Below are 21,664 nucleotides of genomic sequence, written 5' to 3'. Positions count from 1 at the left end.
AAGATTCTCTTGGGAAACACCAATCTGAACAAACTTCAGGTACACTATTATTTGATCTGATATCACCTGGAATTATTATTTTTTATATTTTTTTTTGACTTTTGGGTCACACCTGGTGAGACTCAAGGGTTACTCCTGAATATATGCTTAGAATCACTCTTGGCTTGGTGGACCACATGGGACACTGGGGGATCAAACCAAGGTCTGTCCTGGGTTAGCTACATGCAAGGCAAATACCCTACTTCTGTGCTATCGCTCTGGCCTAAATCACCAGGGATTTTTAAAGTTAATGTGGAAACATCTTCCTTCTTCAAAGAAGCATGGCAGCTGAGTACACGCCCCTAAAATCCACAGTATCAGTCATGTGTATTTTGAATTTCTGACAATTTCATTATTTTGATGTTGTCAACCCTATAGGAATACACAGATTTAACAGAATGGACATCTAACAAGAGCTTCCTAAACCTTTTGCCATTGTACGGATGATTTCATAATTTTTAAAAATGTGCTCACTACTGTACTTTTTTCCTTTATTTTTTTTTAAACTTTCTTCCATTTTTTTCCTATTCTTTTTTTTTTGGGGGGGGGGTGCACATCCAACAGCACATCTCAGGTGTTTTTCCTGACTCTGTGCTCAGAAATTGCTCCTGTCAGGCTCAGGGAACCATAGGGGATGCCAGGGATAGAATCTGGGTTGGCCACGTTCAAAGCAAATGCCCTATCCGCTGAATGATGGTTCTGGCCCCTTACTATTATTTTTAAAATTACTTTCACTTAACTGGAAACAAATGTGTTAAGGTCAACTGTCAACTATGTTATGCCATTTTCTTTAATTAAAAAAAAAGAAAGAAATGCCTTATACCCATCCAATTCCAGGTGGATCCCAGGTAATAAATAGTCTCCAAAGCAATATCAGGAGTGACACTATGACACAGAGGCCAGGAGTAAGAATAAATGTGGTTTTCAAAAATAGTGCATAACCAAATACAAACATAATTAGAAAGTTGTAATACTTATCCTATTATACATATTTTATCAAGGAAAATATAAATATGCAAAATGTGATGGGTAATAGCACCCCTCAGGCATAAACTTGGCAATTATCTATTTTTTAAGAAGAATGGTTGATTAAAGTATGGCATCATTACACAAACTATGTCCCAGCTTATTACACACAGCTGTCCCAAATAAAACCACTAAATAAAGAAAACTATTGAAATTTTAATTAATTAAAATTGATTGCTTTCTCAGTTATTCTAGTCATATTATAATTTCCCAATAATCCTATACACATATATGATTATTATACACAGGTACACCATGTATATTAGAAGATAAATATAGAACAATTTCTTTGCTAAAAATTTCTATTGGACAGCCCCTTTAATGTAGATAATTAATAATAATAAATATTCAAATATTTGTAATAAAACTTAATATCACAGTGTTGGTAAGAGTATGAAATGAAGTACATGCTATTTTATTCCATTGAGTGAAAATACAACCATTAATAAAATTTAACTATGATGCTCTAGAAGAAAAATATGTTTTATCATTTGACTTCATTGTCTGAAAGAGGCAAAGAAAATTTCTATGTTTATGTTTAATTTATTTTGGTGCTTATTACATAGATATATTCATTTGGTGAATATTTACCCCCAAAATACTCATGATTTGTGTTCATTATGTGGTTTATGGCACTTCACCATAATAAAAGAAAATATATGCACCACATAATCAAAAATTTTATTTTCAGGACTAAAACTTTAAAATACGAAGGTATATCATCCTGTAAAACAAACAAAAATAACAAAGATAGTAACTTAGATTCTGAGGCAGTCATATTGTGGGGTCCTGGGTTCTGAAAAAGGACGCCATTTTGTAAGGACCACAAAGTGTAAGCCAGAAGCTAGGTTTTTAAAAGCCTATTTCCATTAACACCACACCAAACTATCTGTCCATACCAGGTAGCCTATCAGGGATGGACACAAAGGAGCAGGGGAAAGGTATTCTTAGACAACAGCCAATCATTTTTTTTTAAATATGGAACGCTTCACGAATTTGCATGTCATCCTTGAGCAGGGGCCATGCTAATCTCTGTATTGTTCCAATTTTAGTATATGTGCTGCCAAAGCGAGCACAACAGCCTTTCATTTTAAAGATCACAAAAAACCTATAAATGTTAGGATCGGAGTTTGCTTTTGCCCCAAAAGAAACAGAGAGCACACAGCAATGCAAGTCATACAGCAAAGTTTAATGTTCGAGCAGTCTGGGGTCCAGTGTCTCCAGGTTCAATGGATTTCAACATTGGACCCCAAATGGCAGGGGTTCAAGCTTTTTATTCTTTCAACTAACATCTCCCGTCACTCAGAAATTTTTCACAGCTATGGAGTCACATTCTGGTGGGGTAACAAGATAAGCTCCAGATAAACACATGGAGGCTTTTAGACATACTCACCCTCATCATGGTGACTAAGATAGTTTTCCAAGTCTCCTTTCTCGGTGGGAAGGGGGCTAAGTGGCTGTGCTCTAAGTTATGGGTCATAGATCCTTATGCAAGCAGAGACAGAAACCAGAGCAATGTTATCTCTAATATTATTTCTAAACAAAGACATACTAAATTCTAACATCAACATTTGGGTTATAATTAAATCCCAAATCTTAGATTCTGCCACCCTATCTACCCACTTCATATGGTAGTTTTAACTCATCACAAAAGCAGGATACCAGGGCTCAGGCTGGGGGATTCCTACCTCTGGGCAGTTGATCTTCAAACCAGTAGTCCCTAGTACAAGGTAGGTAGCAGTTCCAATATAACATCAGGCAGACAGCTGAGAGGGCTACAGCCCCAGACCCAGTATATGGGGAAAGTCATCTGGCCATCAGCCAATTGTTGTCTGTCAGCTGCTGTTCAGCCTTATACAGGTGTAATTCCTGGTATTCACCTCTGGAGTCTGGTTTCTGGAAGTGGCTGCTATTGGGCCTAGTCTTTCTATTTTCACAGCAAGATTAGTTTTATAGTTAATCCCTAAACCAAATTTTGGATTCTAATCTAGAGTTTTACAGAATCTCCCTATATTCATTCCTTATATAATCCTCTTTATGACCTTGGACAGAGTTTGTCTCCTTCTAGAGCAGGGGGTCTCAAACTCAATTTACCTGGGGGCCGCAGGAGGCAAAGTTGGGGCGAGGCAGGGCCGCATAAGGGATTTCGCTTACCGAATATTTGCAATAAAAAATCACATTAGTAAGAAAAAAAAATCGCAAAAAATCGCATTAAACATTTGCATACCCCAAACAGAACTGCTCGGGGTATACAAATGTTTAATGCGATTTTTTTCTTACTAATGCAATTTTTATTGCGATTATTTGTAAACGAATAATTGTGAATACTGCTGTATTTGAAGGCCAGCCCCGGGCCACAAAATGTTGTATGGAGGGCCGCAAACGGCCTACAGGCCGCGAGTTTGAAACCCCTGTTCTAGAGGAACCCTGGCAGGCCAATGTGGGGGGCAGTTAGAAGATAGATTAAAGTTTTATTCAACTGTATTCCAGTTGTGTGGTCTCATCCTTCGACTCTGGATCCTAACAGCATCAGTAAAGATAGGAATATATCACATCAAAATGACACTTTGAAATAGGATGATTTTGAGCTCATTTTCTTAAAGAAATCGCAGACGAAGAAATAGTCCAGGGAATAAAATAGAGATTTTACTTTTGGAGTAGACATTTACAAGGATGGCTTCCTCTTTCTTAGTGGAAAGAAAGTACACCAAATTTCTAGAAAATTTAATCAATGGCATCAATGTAAAAGGTATGATATAAATGATGTACCTTATCTTCATTCATAGGCCTTACCAAAAAAAAAAAAAAAAAGAAAGAAAGAAACCACATTTGTGTATTTTACTTCCAAATCTCCTTGCATTTTTAGCTGCTGAAATAGGATTTAAAGTTGCAGTCTGATAGCAATTTATTTTTTCTGAGCATTAGATAGATAGAAAGATGTTAGATATATACCATATTTTTCAGCGTATAAGACGACTTTTGAAACAAAAAAATGTCAACCGAATGGGCGAAGTATATCCTGAAAAATGTTTCAATATGCCGCTAAAGGAAAATTGTCTGAATACTGCCACAAAACAAATTTTCCAACTTGATCCTGCACCAATCACTGCAAAGCTGCTGGACAGCCTCTCTAACTCAGCCAATCCAAGCAGGCTTTTGATGCATGCAAATTAGACAATGTTCTGGACCCGAATCTACACTGTAAAAAGCCTGCTCAGATTGGCCAGAGTCAGAGATGAAGTCTATTACAGTATAACCTTTGGACCTTTGCTTGTTGTTATTGGCTCACTGTGGAAGATACAGTTGCAGCACAGGAACATTCTGTCTTATACAGCAAATATAGGCCTAAACCTATGTTTTAACTGTAAAATTGGGGGGTCGTCTTATACGCCAAAAAATAGGTAGACATCATATTATTGCAGCTGAAACACAAGTAAAAAAAGCAGATTTCAAAATTAAAAGTCATCAAAATCTTTAGGGCAAGGAAATTTACCTTTATCTTGCCTTCCCCTTTCCTCACTCTACCCCCACCCATAAATACAAACAAACAAAAGAAACAAAAAAGGATAATTTTAATGCTTCTACAAAGCCTGTCTTTAGATATGCACAAATAAAGGAAGGTGCCTCAAGGGACCATCCTTGAAGATACTTTATTTGACCTTCCTTGTGTTCAGAGCCTGCAACCAACCCTTAAACAAAAAATAATCAAACCCTGACAATGTGTGTCCTACTTTTTTTAAAACTCTAAGTGTGGCCTTGCAGACAAGGTATTTACTCTGAGTCATAAATCTAGCAGTTTCTAATCTGCCAGCTTGTTACAAATAAAACTTTTTTTCTCAACTCATCTCTTGTCTTTACATTCATTGATCCTGAACCAGTTTTCAGTTGAATTATTAAATTTTCAAGATTTTTCCTCATGCTACTCTCTATGCCTTTTATGTTAGAGGAAATCTAAGCTTAGAAGAAAAAAAGTGATGCATTATTCGCCCTTTCCTCCAGAAATACAGAACAGTAAAAATGGTCCACAGGTTGTAAAAAGTTGTGGGTGCTTTTTATATCACATCACATTGGTATCACCTATTTTATGTGCAACTGCTCCGGTCTTCAAATAAAGTGTCATTTATTTACTAGATTCAGTCATTCTTTGCAGAGATGATTAATAGCCTTCACTCCAGTCTCCACCTGAGGAAAACATTCAAAATATGAAAACACTCCCTTAACAAAACTACAAATGCCTTACTAATTTTTTGTGTTCCAAATGTAGTGATCTCATTCATCTTTGATTATAAGCATTTGTATTAGAAAAAACAGAAATGATTTTGTGAATTTTATGGAGTCTATTACTATTCCTGGACCAGGATATGCCAATATTAATTTTATCTGCTTGGTCAGATAATGTTTCTTTGGCCATAACTCAAAATTTTCCTGAAATCTGAAAGGCACCCTAGCTTTGCATTATTTCTTCATTTTCTATCTGCCTATCTGTAAATGACCCTGGCCCAAAGGAATTACAAGTTGAACTAATGAAAATCAGTTTGGTTCTTCAGCATTAGGGCTATTGAAAAATGTAAAAAGTGAATTCATCACCCAGAAAATCTCTACTTGGCAGATAGAGTGTAGCAGGCCTGTTACTCAGAAATCTATCTTCAGATTTATAGACACATATGAGTGTATTCCAGAGGTCCTGTGCACAAGGGATTTATTTTTACAGCCCTATGTCCACTCTTCTGTAGCCTGCCCTTTCTGCAAATAGACTTCCCTGTTCTTTTCTTTCTTAGCTACTCTGTGACCATTCAGGCCTATAGTGCTGTAGAATTTTAGTTAACCCTCCTCCTATCTGCAAGTTTGATGCTTCTTAAAGCTTTTTCTATACCCAATGCCTTTCTCTTAAATTGAGAGGCACAGAAGAGTGATGGGACCTATGTTTATGGCTACATAAATACCAGCAACTTATGTACAATGATTGTTCATTACCTTGTAGATCACTGATAGCAAAGGAAAATTTATGTAAGAAATCCACAATAAAATAAGGGCATACAATGTATTCTCAAGTGTTGAGAATAATTACCACAGGGAACTTTTACATATATAATTCATATAAGTTTATATATGAATTTATATGTTATATATAACAAAAACTATATGCATAAATATGTATATGTGACTATATGTATACAAGTGTATTCATAGATGCACATACGGACAAATGCATATATATTTAGAGTAGATAAAACATTTTATTTATATTTTATATATTATTAACATTGTTTATATATAATAAATATTTATGTATAATATACATAGTTATACTATACACATATTCATATATAATATATTTTACATATCTAATCTAAATATAGTTTAGATACATTTAAAGTGGAGGAGAGAATATGCATTTAGAACAGGGGAAAAAGTCTTGGCCTTGCTTTTTTCTTTCCCAGACATTCTTTTTATTCTGGTTCAGCAAAGGGTTCTGAAAAGCTGAGATGACCATTTTGTGTTTGTTTTTGTTTTAGAGTCAAATCCTTTGCTGCTCAGGGCTTACTCCTGGCTTTGCACTCAGAAATCACTCGTGGTGGGCTTGTGAGATAGTGGGGTGCTATGGATCTAAACCGGGCAGACTTTGTGTAATTCAAACACCCTACCTGCTATGCTATCATTCTAGCCTCACTGAAGTTATTTTCAAACTGGACTGGTATAAACATCAGTAGAAAAATGACCTGGCATCAATGCATTTGAGACTATTACATTTGAAGAAAGAGACAAAGGTAATATTTTAAATATGTTCAAATGTGATCTCTCCACCTCATTTATCTTAAGTCCCATTTTTTTTTTCGGTTCTGGGGCCACACTCGGTGATGCTCAGGAGTTACTCCTAGCTATGCTATGCGCTTAGAAATCACTCCTGGCTTGGGGGACCTGATGGGACACCAGGTATCGAACCACAGCCTTCCTGGATTGGCCGCTTGAAAGGCAAATGCCCTACCGCTGTGCTATCTCTCTGCTCTGCCCCCCTCCCCCCTTTTTCAAACCCCATTTCTTAAGAATCCCGATCTCCTATTGTGAACTTAGGGGCTATAGAGATAGTTTCATGGGTCAGTGTACTACCAGAATATACAGGAGAGTGGGTTCGAACCTCAGCAGTAACAGACCCTTAAACACGAAGTAGGAACAAACACACTTTAACACCAGAAGTGAAAACAAAAATGTACTTCTTTTAGTAACTACAAGGAGATCTCTTTTCTATTCTACAATAAAATTCTAAAACTGTATTCATAATAGGATAAATGTCTATGCACCAATAGGTATTTGTCTAGCATGATAAAATGGTACATGGGCTTATTCCTGAAAAATGGCTCTATCAGTTTATTCACCTATGAAATTGAGATTATTATTAGAAATCACTCGAAAATATATGCTATAAAGGTGAATGCATATTTTCAATAAATTTAACATTAGCTTAAAATAATACATATGTTCCAATTTTTTATAGCTAGAAAATCATAGCCTGGATCTAATACTAATTATAGTGAATAATAATGAGTCAGTAATAAATAGTTAAATTCAGAGTCAGTACTCTTAGAAAATGTACTACACAGGTCCTCTAAAATTAGTCGATAATATTCATTAATATTCATGATTTTGTTCATATATGTCCAGTGTCATATTGCAGAAAGGTATTATTATGAATCCAGATCTGCCTTAATATAGAATTATTAATATATATTTTAATGAATATGGTCCTAGCATCTGTTTGTTTATTATCACTTGTTTCCCATAAAGATCACAGAGCATGAAATCAATTGTAATTGCTTGCATTTTCAATAAAAGTGATATCTCAGTAGGTGCCATTGAAAAATGAAGAAAAAATACCATTTCTTCATTATATGTCAGTGTAAACACTGTAGGTAAAGTTATTTCCTGTTGTTTGCCAAATGCAAATTTGAAATTCATGCAGTGAGTTGATGGCAGAACTAGAATATTCTTGTTAGTGTTGAACTGTCAATGGAGCAGTTAAAAAAGATTTCAGCCTAATACTTTTTTTCACAGACCTTTTAACAAATTGAAAGCAGTTATTTCAGGCAGAGGTCTAGCCAGTTAAATAAATCTGTCGAATCCAGAGTAATGATGGCTTTTATTTTAGTAATTTTGTCACTTCTTTATAAGATATTTTAGTTCATGTCAAAAATGGTGATTTTATAGATTTGTATTATTTGTAATAAGAATAACATTCAATATTTAGCACCACACATCAGACATAACATTTCTAATCAAATTGTTAGCTTATCAAAATAAATAGAGCAAAACTTTGAAACAAAGTATTACATTTAGTAATAATGTATGTACTGATAATTTTAATATATTCATGTAATATCCTCTTCTTCGTTGAATCAAACACTTGAGTTTTTTCTCCACCATATCATATAAATAGCTACATTTATAAATATAAATATATACATTAGAACTAATGTATTAAATGTAATAATGTATCAAGACTAATGTATATATTTAAAATTTAAACACGAGAACTTTTTTGTCTAACTGACTAGTTACATATCAATTTATGGTACACACAATAAGTAAATAAATTAATTATTTCCCATGAATTTACCTTAATAATTAAAATGGAAAAATCATAATACCCTGTTAATTTATATATTATTAGAAATTTAGATATTCCTTGCATACTTTGAACCCAAATTCTATAAAAAGGAATATATAGGTGGTTCAAAAATTTAAAAATTATGAGTTTATCATAATTTATTTCTTGAAGAAAGAAACACAAATACCTACTCTTTATGATATATTATCTAGTGTTAGTGTATAATATAAAGCATTATACTTCAGCCTTAAATTTTAAAGATTGATATGAGATTAAATATTTGCAAATAGCTCCTAAAGTGATTCTTTCTGGGTCATCTGCTCTAGGATATATTTTTGTAATGCATTACAAAAAGTACATTTATTTCTTTTTATAATCCCAGATCTCTTCCCCTTCTCAAAACCAATGTATCTTTATATTTTCATAATCCAAGTAATGGTGTAAATTTCCTATAAATAATGAAAGTATTGTTTAAGAAATATCCTATTTCTCCACTTTCATCTGTTAATAACCTCAGCCAATCACTTAAAGATATTCCATGAAGTCAGTTTAAAGAATATATCTCAGATGTCTTTCATATCTCCACTCTTATTGACAATTATTTTAGCATATATATTCTGTTTGTGAATTCTAGGAAAAACTATAAAAATTTTTCAAGTAATTCCTCAGACTAATGGATTTTACCTTTTCACAAAAATGTTTTAGATGCATAGGATTGTGATCAATCTAAACAGAGTAAAGCATAGCTATTTTGTTTAAGAAAAATGTAGAGGAGGCATTAATAATATTTATAAGTTTATAATATTTTTGTGTCTATATGTCATTATTAATTTATGGGATAGTAGTTCTTCATTCTTGAGTACATCTATAGATCCAACCAGTTACTTTGTTTAGCCAAAGTTTATAAAAATAGTTTATATCTGAAAAGCACAGTAAAATGTTTTGTAAACAATTACATTGTACAGATTCATTTTTTATAAAATTTTCTTCCCATTCATTGGTAATTATGATGCTATTAGCTGATATATCTCATAAATAACTGTAGATTATTTAATTTGTTTGGTCAACCTGACATGTAAATGTTAATAAAAAGGTATCTATGTGTGTGTATCTATATATTTTATATCATAAATGTGGATATATAATATATATTACATAAATTCATATTATATTAAGAACATTTAAGTAATATTATGCATATATATTTTTAGACTTAAAGTGTACTTTTTAAATTATGTGATTTACTTTACATACATATAAAGAAAACAAATTATGAATTATATATTATATTTAATATTTATTATAGCATATATAATCATACTATTAAATAGGCTAATATATAAAAATGTCTATAATCATTTAAACATTTAAATATGGTTTATAGTGATTTTTTTTTTTTTTTTTTTTTTTTTTTGTGGTTTTTGGGTCACACCCGGCAGTGCTCAGGGGTTATTCCTGGCTCCAGGCTCAGAAATCGCTCCTGGCAGGCACAGGGGACCATATGGGACGCCGGGATTCGAACCGATGACCTCCTGCATGAAAGGCAAACACCTCACCTCCATGCTATCTCTCCGGCCCCGGTTTATAGTGATTTTTAAGTATTTAATATGTCATCTATAACAAGTATTGAACGTTCCTTCAATAATTGTCCTTCATTTTTTTATTTTTAGTAATTTTTAATTATGATTTGATTTTTGTGCTTCTAAAGGAGAAAAATCAGGAACTCATAATATTTTTCATTATCACAAATATGCTTATGTGAAAAATTAGTCAAAGTTAAAAATAAATCCCTTTGGCCATAAAAGAAGATATTTTCTTCTCTTTTTTAATATTTATTAAAGCACTAGATTTACAAAATTAGTCACAGTTGAATTTAGATAGCCAATGTTCCTGCACCCATCCCACCACCGGTGTCAACTTTCCAACAATGTTTCCAGATTTCCTCCCGTACTCCTCATACCCAGCTGCTATCTTGACAGGAACTATTTAAAGTCTGGGTCCTATGATTTCAGTGTTGTTGACTCTGGTTTGGAACTTTTGTTTCATCATTCCTTAATAGACCTTGACTACACCCTCCCACTGTCTCCATTGCTTCAATTCCGTCTTTTCTCCCAGACTTTCCACTCTATTTTGTTCCTTCTACCTATACTCTGAGGCCATAGGCAATCTAAGCCTCTCCTCTTTAAACCATTATACTCCCTCCACTTATCTTAACACATATAAGTGATACCATCCTGTATTTCCCCTACTATATTTATTGCAGGTCACTGCTTCTATTGAGAACATACACAAGCTTGTAAATATGCATTTAGAATATCCCCTGAGCCTGCCAGGAGCTCTTTCTGATCACTGCCGGGTGTCACCCAAAACAACAACAACAACAAAGAATATCCTAAAGCAATTATTGTGAAATTCTTCTTTGTAAGAAATAAACTAAGGCATTATATTTTTATCTTCAATTTTTGGAATGTGAATTTTGTGAAATATCATTTAATTTGAAGGAAGTGCCTAACAAAGACAAAGCAAGAAATTTAGAGCAGTAATACATATATACTGCATTAAGCTTTCTTTAGAAAATTGAAACATTGCATGCTAGAAATGTACATAGGTAGATAAATAGATTTATAATGAGCATTTCCTGAATGTACAGGAGGTTGGGCATTTGTCTTGCATGAGATTGACCCAGGTTCAGTCCCTGGCATCCCAGATGGCGACAAGGCTGCCAGAAATAATTGCTGAGAACAGAGTCATGAGAACCCCTCAGCACAGGGTGTATACTCAAAAACAAAAATATATAAAAATAAAATCAAAAGAATATTCTTCTATTTTTATATCAGTGGAGAAAAATGTCTTGCTTCAACTGCAAGCTCTTTTTACTCGTCAATTCAAATTTTAACTACTTCTTTTGACATGCATAACACCAGATTTGATTTGTTTTTTTATTTCATCTCATCACCTTATTTTCCTTTTGTACACAATTTTATTTTTGTCATTTTCAATAATATGTGTAGTATTCCCCAGGTTTGCTCATAGATCCATTTGACATCTTCATTTAAAATATACTTTTTAGATTATTTTTGTGTTGTTTCGTTTTTCTTTGATTTCTTTTTGGGCCATGCTAAACAATGTTCAGGAGTTACTTCTGGTTCAGCACTCAGGAATCACTCCTGGAAATGTATGAATAATCCTATGGAAGGCAGGGGATTGAAAAGGGATCAACACTGTGCAAGGTAAGCACCTTATTCAGTTCAGCCCCATCAGACTCATTTATATAGTTTATTTCTAATATAATATGATCAATATAAAGAAGAATTTTGAATTTTTGGTTACTTTTTCATGAAGTAATACTTGTGCCTTTTCAATAAATATCCTAGATCCTATATAAACATGGACCATCAATTATTGAGAGACGGAATTTATCTATTCCATGTTAATTTTGTTCTTTGAGTCCTCTATCTCCTTGAAAATTATTTATCTGCTGTATATATGGGTAGTTATATGAACTGATTGATATCCCCCATTATGATTGTGAATGTGTCAATTTCTCCTTTTCATTAAATCGATTCATGCTTCATAAGCTTTTACGTTCATACAAATCACGATTGCTCTGTCTTCTTAAATATTGTTTGCTTTGATCATAAGCCCATGATATTATTTTTCTTTAAAAGTGATATAAAGCTTTAAATGTTATAAATCATATAAATCCAGAGCTGAAATGTGGCTTAGGGCAGTGCACTTGCAACACAAGTCATATCTATCATTCAACAGCTCTAGAACACACACACATAAACACACACACACACACACACACACTTGAGAACACATTGATATTAATGGTGATGGGCAATTATGTGGCCTATGGATAAGGACTGAGGAATGAATTCAGAAGTGTATTTGTGCTATCTTCAGACCCATCATTCTGCAGAAGTTGATTAGGAGATGCCTGCAGAAGTTTATCCATATACCCTAAGACCTTTATCACATGTTTGCGACTAAGGTCTATGATCCTCCACTAGGCAAAGTGATCTGCAGAAAGCTGTCACTTATCACTGTAACTCAAAATTGGTCCAAAATTTCCTGCACTTCCTGGATAGACTCTACAGTTCTAGAATCCCATTTCCCTAGAAATTACAACTTCCATTTCTGGTGACAACACCGAATTGACACCATTATCATTCTTTAGCTGTTGGCTACACTCGCCTTTGGTTTGCTGGGTACCATCTTTGCTTGAAGCTTAAGAATCATAGGATCTGACTCTGAGACCTATTTTTACTGTAAAAAATGTGATGCTAGGAAGTGATCTATTACCTGGAACACTGTTTATTTTACCTTCCTGAAAAGATAAGTTTCCACTCCATCATGATCCAGCTTATATGATTGGCTCCAAGACTCTTCCTTGCTCTGATAACACTGTGTAACACTTTAGAACTCATTAACCAGGTTATAAATTATTTTTTCTCAGTGGAATATAATTTACCACATTCACATTGAAGACAAAGTCTAATGTCTCCTTTATACTTGTTTAGGAAGAGAAGGACATTAATATGTCTTTATTACAAGCTTATCACCTATCCTCCACCCAAATGGATCTCCCAGATTTTGACAGCAGTGTGCTGCTTCAAGAAACTGACCCAAAAATTGTTCTTCCATCTTTTACTTGTAATAGTTTTAGATAATGATCTTTTACTACTGAAGTCCAAGTGCTTGAATGTTCTGTTTGTTTCTTAATAACCTTTGTAGTCAAAATTAGTCAACATGTATTTATGATTAATGATATAATTGATCTGATCTCAGTATATATGTTTCCGTTCAATATAACTTTTCATTGTTCAGTTGGTAATTGGATTTTTATTCATTTTATTTACTCCCATTTCTATATATAAAAACTATATACTTAAAATTGACATTTGCTTCAACTCACATATGTATTTACATTTTATTGTATTAAATATACATCTACTATTATCTAGACAAGGACATTAGTCTAATATGTATGCTTCAAATATTTTACTGCCTCCATTAATATTGTATTAACTTTATATTCTGTAAAAAAGTGATTTGTAAAAAATAACCAGAATATCAACTTCAAGAATATATTGTGGTTTCCAAGTTTCTTGAATCACTTTTCTCCCCTCTGGCTCATACCTCCATATGTGATCTGTTATTCTCATATACCTGGTTGAAGTTTTTACAGGATTTTTTTTAGTGAGACCAGAGGTGGTAGCATTTCTTATTCTTTAAAGATATATATTTATTATACCTTCATACCTAGAATAAATATATTGGCCATAGAATTCTATGTTGAAAGATATTTCCCTTCTGTATTTTGGATATATCAATTTATTTCTGGCATATAGTTTTGCTGACACATCATCTATTGTTAACCTTATTGATATCCCTGGGTAAGTTGTCATTCTTTCAAGTCTAAAAGTCTAAAATATATTCTTTAAAGTTTGAATGAGATAAAGTTTTAATCTGGTATTGGAATTTGTGACTTTTTTCTTACTTGGTTTTATTTTAATGCATTGTACTTATATAGGATATAGCAGAGTATAAAAATGTAGAACAAATCAGTGATTTTATTTATTTATTTATTTATTTATTTATTTATTTATTTATTTATTTATTTATTTTGCATTTAGGGCCACACCCTGTGACACTCAGGGGTTACTCTGGGCTATGTGCTCAGAAATTGCCCCTAGTTTGGGGGAACATATAGGACACCAGGGTATGGAACCACGATCAGTCCTAGGTTAGCACATGCAAGACAAATGTCCTACCACTTGCACCACCACTCTGGTGCAAATCAGTGATTTTTAAGTAAATCTTTCAGCCATTACTTTTCTAGTCAAAATTTATAACAATGTTAAGATAAAGAACCCCTAAATTCACAATCATATCATTATTCAACTCTTTGCTTTTAAATAGTTATATAAACATGCATCATTTCTCATTCTATTGCTTTTATTTAGAATCCTATAACCTGAGTTCATGACTAAAAATTTGCTTATTTTGTCCAACGTTTTTGATATCTTCTATAGTTCTGGAAAACTATCAGTTTTTTTTAAAAGATAACAGTGGCTTTCTCAAAATAAACCATTAAATTCTTTGCATTTCTTGTTTATTTTCATTGTGTATTTTTACTTTAATTGTTAGCTTCAGTCACACATTCCTAAATTATACATTAAATACATTACTATGTACCAAGCACCATTTCTTTATGTCACTTCTAATATTTTCAATTGCTTTCTCTGAAAACAAATTATTTTATTTTTCTCTAATCTTCATAACTTCCTCCTGCTTATTTTGATATTATTCTTCAGGTTTTTTTTTTTTGTGGCTGTTGAGGTATCTTATGAACTAAATATACTGTATTTTCCGGAGTATAAGACGACTTTTGAAACAAAAAAAGCCAACCGAAAATCAGGGGTCGTCTTATATGCTGCTAAATGAAAATTGTCTGAATATTGCCACAAAACAAATTTTCCAACTCAATCCTGCACCAATCACTGCAAGGCTGCTCAGATTGGCCAGAGTCAGAGAGGAAGTCTATTACAGTATAACTTTTGAACCTTTGTTTGTTGTGATTTGCTCACTGTGGTACATGAGCACAGGAACACATGCAGCACAGGAAAATTCTGTCTGATACAGCGAATATAGGCCTAAACCTATGTTTTAACTGCAAAATTAGGGGGTCGTTTTATACGCCAGCAAATACGGTAATCTCCAACCCAACTCCAAGTTAACTCCAAGGTGTTCAGACTTAACTCTGAGCTAAATCCAAACATCTTCCTTCATGAAGTATAATATAGCTAATACCAGCAGATAGATAGTACAGCAGGAATTCAATACACTATACTGCATAACTTGTAACTGGAGCTCTACCAGGAGTGAGCACTAATATCTGAGCAATGAATGAGCCCTGAAAACCACTAGGTGTGCCTTTGCTTTTTTCCCATAATATTATAAGGTCTGCAGATAGTTAGGTTATCCAATGTGAATGCATGCCCAACATGCATTGGCACCCCAGGCCTCACAAAGCTCTCCATTACAAAAAGGTATAGCTCTGGAGGCCCCAGCACTTCCAGCATAAACCCATTCTCCCAGCACCAGTGAGTCAAGAAGGCACCAACCCCATTGCAGACAACTGAACCATCATTTTGTTGGCAGAGTATCACAGGGAGTGATCCCCAGAAACTTACTTGGATAAGTAAACCTTACTTGTTTGGGAACTTTAAAAAAAAAGTCAAAGCAAAGCAAAGGCAAGAGTAATGAGTCTGTTAAAGGGAGCCTTCATCTCTAGAATAGTTGTGTCTTTGTTGCATGAAATTTCAGAAAGCTAGATATATAACACAGGGGTTAAGGTACATGCTCTGACATGCCTCGAGTGAAGTGAATCCTGTTTTGTTCTTTGCCACCACATGAACCCACTAGTATTGCTGGTTCCAGTCTTGGAGGTCCCTAAAAATACATGTGGTAGTCTTTGTATTTGTCTGAGTATCTCTGAACTCCTAAATACAAAGAACACACACACACAGACACACACACAGACACACAGACACACACACACACATGAAACATCATAAATCTTGATTTGATTCTTTTCACCATGAAGATGAAAAGATGTAGGTCAATCAGCCAAGAAAATTGCTGACAAACTGAGACTAAAGGCATCTTCAAGGAGAAAACAGCACTCTCCAAACAAGTGGAAGCAGAGACAAACTGGTGACACTATATTAAACTGAGAAGCTTCTGCATTTCAAAGGAAATAGTGCCTAAGATACAAAAGCCACATAAAAAATAAGAAAAATTTCACTCAATACTCATCAGATAAGGGGCTAATGTCTAAGATATAAAAGGTACTGACAGAACTTAACAAGAAAAAAATCTAACCCCAACAAAAATGGGGAGAAGAAATGAATGACATTTTGTCAAAGAAGAAATACAAATGACCAAAAGGCACATGAAAAAATGTTCCAAATCACTAACCATCAAGGAGATGCAAATCAAAACAACAATCTCACACCACATTATTTACAATAGTCAGACTCTGGAAACAACCAAGATGCTCTTCAACAGATGAATGTCTAAAGAAACAGTGGTATGTATGTACAATGGAATATTATGCAGCCATCAGGAGAGATGAAGTCATGGAATTTTTCTATACATAGATGTACATGAAATCTATTATGCTGAGTGAAATAAATCAGAAGGAGAGGTATAGACACAGAAAAGTTTCACTCATCTATAGGTTTTAAGAAAAACGAAGGAAATTATTGTAAAATTGTTCAGACAATAGAGATGAGGGCTAGAAGGATTGGTTCTTGATGTGAATCTACCACATAGAGTGGTAAGTTTAATTAGATAGATGACTACACTAACTGTCATGACAATGTTAATGAGTGAGAGAGTAGAGTGCCTGTCTCAAATGCAGGCAAGGGGTGATGAAGGAGGGGATGATGAGCATTGGTGTTGGGAAGTTTTCACTGGTGAAGGCGGTGTTCATTTTATGAGTGAAACCCAAGTACAATAATGTATGTAATCATGGTGCTTAAATAAAGAAAAAAAATTAAACAAATTTAAAAAGAAAGAAAATTGCTGTCAAGACCCCTATAATCTCCAGGTATCTTGATACTGAATTTCTGGTCTCACAACTGCTAGAAAAGAATGAACAGGGATGGCAGCTCCCAGCTGGCCTTATTTCATTAAGGAAGCCACAGCTGAGTGTTACCAGCTTAGTTCTGGATGACACAAATGGTTGATTGGCTATTTTTTTCTTCACCTATACATGCATTCATCAGATTATTTGTGTTCACTGTATTCCGTATGCCTTATCCCATACATTTTTCTATGCTTTACTCTGCTTGTCATTTTATTTAATAATATTTTAAGCATTTCACTTAAGAGTTTATATTGCCATAGATTTTATGCACGATGGTGTTATGTTTCCTGGGTTTGGAGGAATTTTCTCCCCTTTGTGTCAGTAGCCACAAATGTACTTTTGCAATAATTTCAATTCACTGAAGCGGTTGTGCTTTTTTTTTTTAGTTATAAGAGATGACTCAGTTGGTATCTGTTTCATGCACAGTTGAAATACCTATGCATCTTTCTGATATTGTGGAGTTATTCAATGCATGTTACATAGGATCCTAATAATACTCATCCAGTCTCCAGAGCAACATATTTTAAACTTCCTAATTAGGGGTGCAATATTTCTGTGCTGTATTTGTAGTTGACCAAATTGATTTTCCTAAATTGCTTGTAGGCTACTACTATCTTAGACTTCATACTACAGATAACAGGAATTACTTTTGTTCAGGTTTTTTTTTAGTTCACCCTTATGCTATTTCCAGTTACTGATTTCCCCAGATCTCAGTAGTTAGGTAAAGCAAATCAAAATGAAATGAAAGGCAGGAGTCTCACTACTGTATATGTTTGAATCCTTTGACTCTAAGTTTTCTTCTACATTTAGAAGTCATTTTGTGCTAGTTGTATATGTAATTTCAAGTATTTTTAATTACATTGAGAAGAAGGAACAGAGAAGTATGCCTACTGAGTCTTCCAAGGATTATATAGTTAACATATTTTCTGAGTATAAAAACCTTTCTGTCATTTTCATTTGTGTTGCTATACATTTTCTTATTTCACATATGTACTAAGAAATCTTGAAACATATTTAAAATATTTGCATATGCCTGTATTGAAATTATTGTTTTTAAAATCAGAAAATTATTTTATTAAATCATTTGAATTTAAGAAGATCTATCATGTATTTAGACACATAACTTTGGAATCCCTCTAGGCAGGGTAGCCAACATGAATTTTAGATAATGGTTTTGAATTTACTTTTTTGCACTTAGACTTGAGAACAAGCTCAGAAAGTTCTGTTTCACAGATCATGACAATTGATTTTTCCTTGAGCATTTCTGAACACAGTTATAAAGTGATGTATGCCTGAATCAACATAGAGATTTACTGAAGCCCATGGAAAATTTTAAGTAAAAAATGGTAATACAGAATGTTAAATATTGCCAAGTTATTGAAATAGATAGGGACTGGAGGATACTCAATGATCTTGGTTGTACAAGTCGTTGATAAACTTAGTGAAAAAAGTTTCAGTGGAAAATTGAGTCATCAAATTTAGGCTAAATAGTGAAATGGAGAATATGCTAAATTGTTTCTCCTTTTGCTAAGCACTACTTGAAAAGAAAAAGAATTGTGTGTTACTATGAGACTAATTTTTAAAATTCTAAAGACTCAAACACATTACCATATTTTTGCTCTATCAGACACACCTACCTGATCATAAGGTGCACATAGTTTTTATATGCTCTCTTCCACTGCACTCATGCTTCAGCTCCAGGTGGCATTCACTTCATAAGACTCACTTTTAGTGGGATCTTTGAAAAAGACAAAATGTAAACACCAGGTTATTTGCTCATTCAGATAAACTGATTTATGGAACAATGAGAAATCTGCTTTAAAAAAACATTTTTGTGTTCAAAACAACAATTATTCCAGAAAAAAAGAGTGAGGTTTAAAAGCATTGCAAATATCTTGGAATATTATGATATAAGAAACTCAGGGATTTATGGGCAATATCACTTTGTTTTTTGCCATGAGTCTTTACAACCATGAATGTGATCATCAGTTTAGCCAGGTCTAAAGAATAGCACAATTGTTGACCCTAAGTCCCATGTCTCATGTTTGTCACTGTCTAGTTGTCATTCTCTTGTATAATCTTTCCCCTTGAATGTGAGTTCAACATAGTGACTTTCTTTTAGTTAATAAAATATAAGAAAAGGTCATGTATGTATCAGCATGCACTGTTTTCTCTCCCCATCTTTGTGAGAAACAACTTGTCCCATTGTCCTTTGTCTTTAGAATGGTCAAATGGAAAGTAAATAATAATATCAACGTTGCCAAATTCATGTGTGTGAGATTAAAAGCCAGAGCTCACTCTGGTAAACCAAGGAAGCATGCAGTCTCTAGGATAATTCAGTTATAGACTAGAGGAAAGCCTAAGTGAGGGAGAAGAATATGAATTTTGTACATTACTGACCTAGTAGAGAAAAAACAATCAGAGAATATTATGTCTCATAAAATCACTCTTTAAAAAAATCATTCCTTTGTGCATATATTCCTTTATAACAACTACATTTTTCTAATTTCTTAAGAAAATGCCTTGTTGCACATTCACAATTTTTCTAGTATTTATTCTACTCTGACCTTTATTTTTTAATGTTTTATGAAAAATACTGACTTACAAAGTTGTTAAAACACAGTATTTCAGATATATGTCCCAACACTAATTCCACTACTACTATGACCTCTCCACCAATGACCTCCATTTTTTTTTCACTCCCTGAATCCTGTACTTTTAGTGGACACAAAGAACATTGACTTTGTTTTGCTTGTTTGACATTAAACATGTAAACCCTTTTATCTCTGATAAATTGTCCAAATTTTGATTTTGTCTTTCTGATACCTTTACATAAAATACTGGCAAATATAATATGTTTTTTGCCAACGGAGTTAATATATCAAAAAAGCTGCAGACTATAAGAGATTGGAACAATAAAGTTTGAGACTCATTAGAGCCTAAGATTATTTAGAGCACAAATAATTCAACATGGAGAATCAAGCAACCAGTGGAAGAATTTGAATTTATATGTTTGTCTCAATATATTTGCATAGTAAAATAACATCTGCTGATGCCATGTAACCTATATAAATGAATAAATATTATTAGAATCTGAGTGACACTTTGACACTGGGAAGTCACCATCTCAAAACCCTACAACTTTTTGAAATGTGATGAAGAGTTCCTATTTATTAATTCTCCCATTTCTATACTTATACAACCCAAAGTATAACAAAGATTTTGCTTTCTTTGCAGTCACCTGTACTCTGTCTCTAACCGTGTGATCTTCTATTTTTTAGAAATACTGCTCTTGCTTTGGGTATGATTGTATAACCTTAAGAAACTGCACACTGGGTCCAGAGAAATAGCATGGAGATAGGGCGTTTGCCTTGCATGCAGAAGGATGGTGGTTCGAATTCCGACATCCCATATGGTCTCCCGAGCCTGCCAGGAACGATTTTTTTTTTCTTTTGGTTTTTGAGTCACACCCGGCAGCGTTCAGGGATTACTCCTGGCTCTATGCTCAGAAATCGCTCCTGGCAGGCTTGGGGGACCATATGGGATGCCGAGATTCGAACCACCAACCTTCTGCAAGAAAGGCCTTACTCCATGCTCTCTCTCCGGCTCCCTCTAGGAGCATAAAGCCAGGAATATTCCCTGAGTGCACTCGAGTGTTACCCCAAAACATCTCAAAAGTTTTAAAAAAATGAGCCTGCACACTGACCATTAAGTATATATTATTCTTAGTAAGACTTTGTGCCTACACATTTGTTTGTTGTTTTGGGGAGAACACATCATTTATTCCCAGCCATATCACCAATGTTCCAGTGTATTGACCCAAGGATACAATAATGTTTAGACTAAATGTTGTTAAGGATTACCACTACAGGGAGTCTGGAGACTTTCAGATCCTTCAACAGTGATTCGTCAGGGTGCCAGTAGTTGGACCTAATTGAGGGAATGCAAAATATGAATATTATCTGCGGTATTAACTCCTACCCTTCTATTTTATTTCTTTGATAAAAAGTTAAATCATTTCATGAATGAATGAATAAATAGACCTAACCCCCATAAATGTTTGTCTCCTGCCCCAGGTTGGAGCATGTAGATGATGCAGAGAATGTCGGCCTAGGGTGAGTTAGGGACCTGGCCCTAGGAAGTACAGCTTAGCATGGGGCCCGAACAACAAAGGATGAGTCTATATGGATTCATATGGGAGCAACTTCGGAGAGATTACTCAGTTTATTTTATGTGAGAGTGGGATACTTATAGTTTACTTCAGCCAGTAAGGTTGTGAGTTCTTTGTGTTTAGGGGATTGAGTGAAAACAGGGTGTGTGTGTGTGTGTGTGCT

The 21,664-nt window shown here is 34.0% G+C and overlaps 1 non-coding gene across 1 annotated transcript; it reads right to left on the bottom strand.

The window, feature by feature from the left end:
- Positions 1 to 2,037: 2,037 nt before the first annotated feature.
- Positions 2,038 to 2,141, bottom strand: LOC126007362 (U6 spliceosomal RNA). Its single transcript, XR_007494942.1, has one exon. It is a non-coding gene; the product is annotated as a U6 spliceosomal RNA (small nuclear RNA).
- Positions 2,142 to 21,664: the final 19,523 nt, after the last annotated feature.

The sequence above is a fragment of the Suncus etruscus genome, chromosome 4 (assembly GCF_024139225.1).
Source record: "Suncus etruscus isolate mSunEtr1 chromosome 4, mSunEtr1.pri.cur, whole genome shotgun sequence".
Taxonomy (NCBI): Eukaryota; Metazoa; Chordata; class Mammalia; order Eulipotyphla; family Soricidae; genus Suncus; species Suncus etruscus.
The sequence above is the reverse complement of the archived record's forward strand: the minus strand, read 5'-3'. Positions and strand labels throughout refer to the sequence as shown.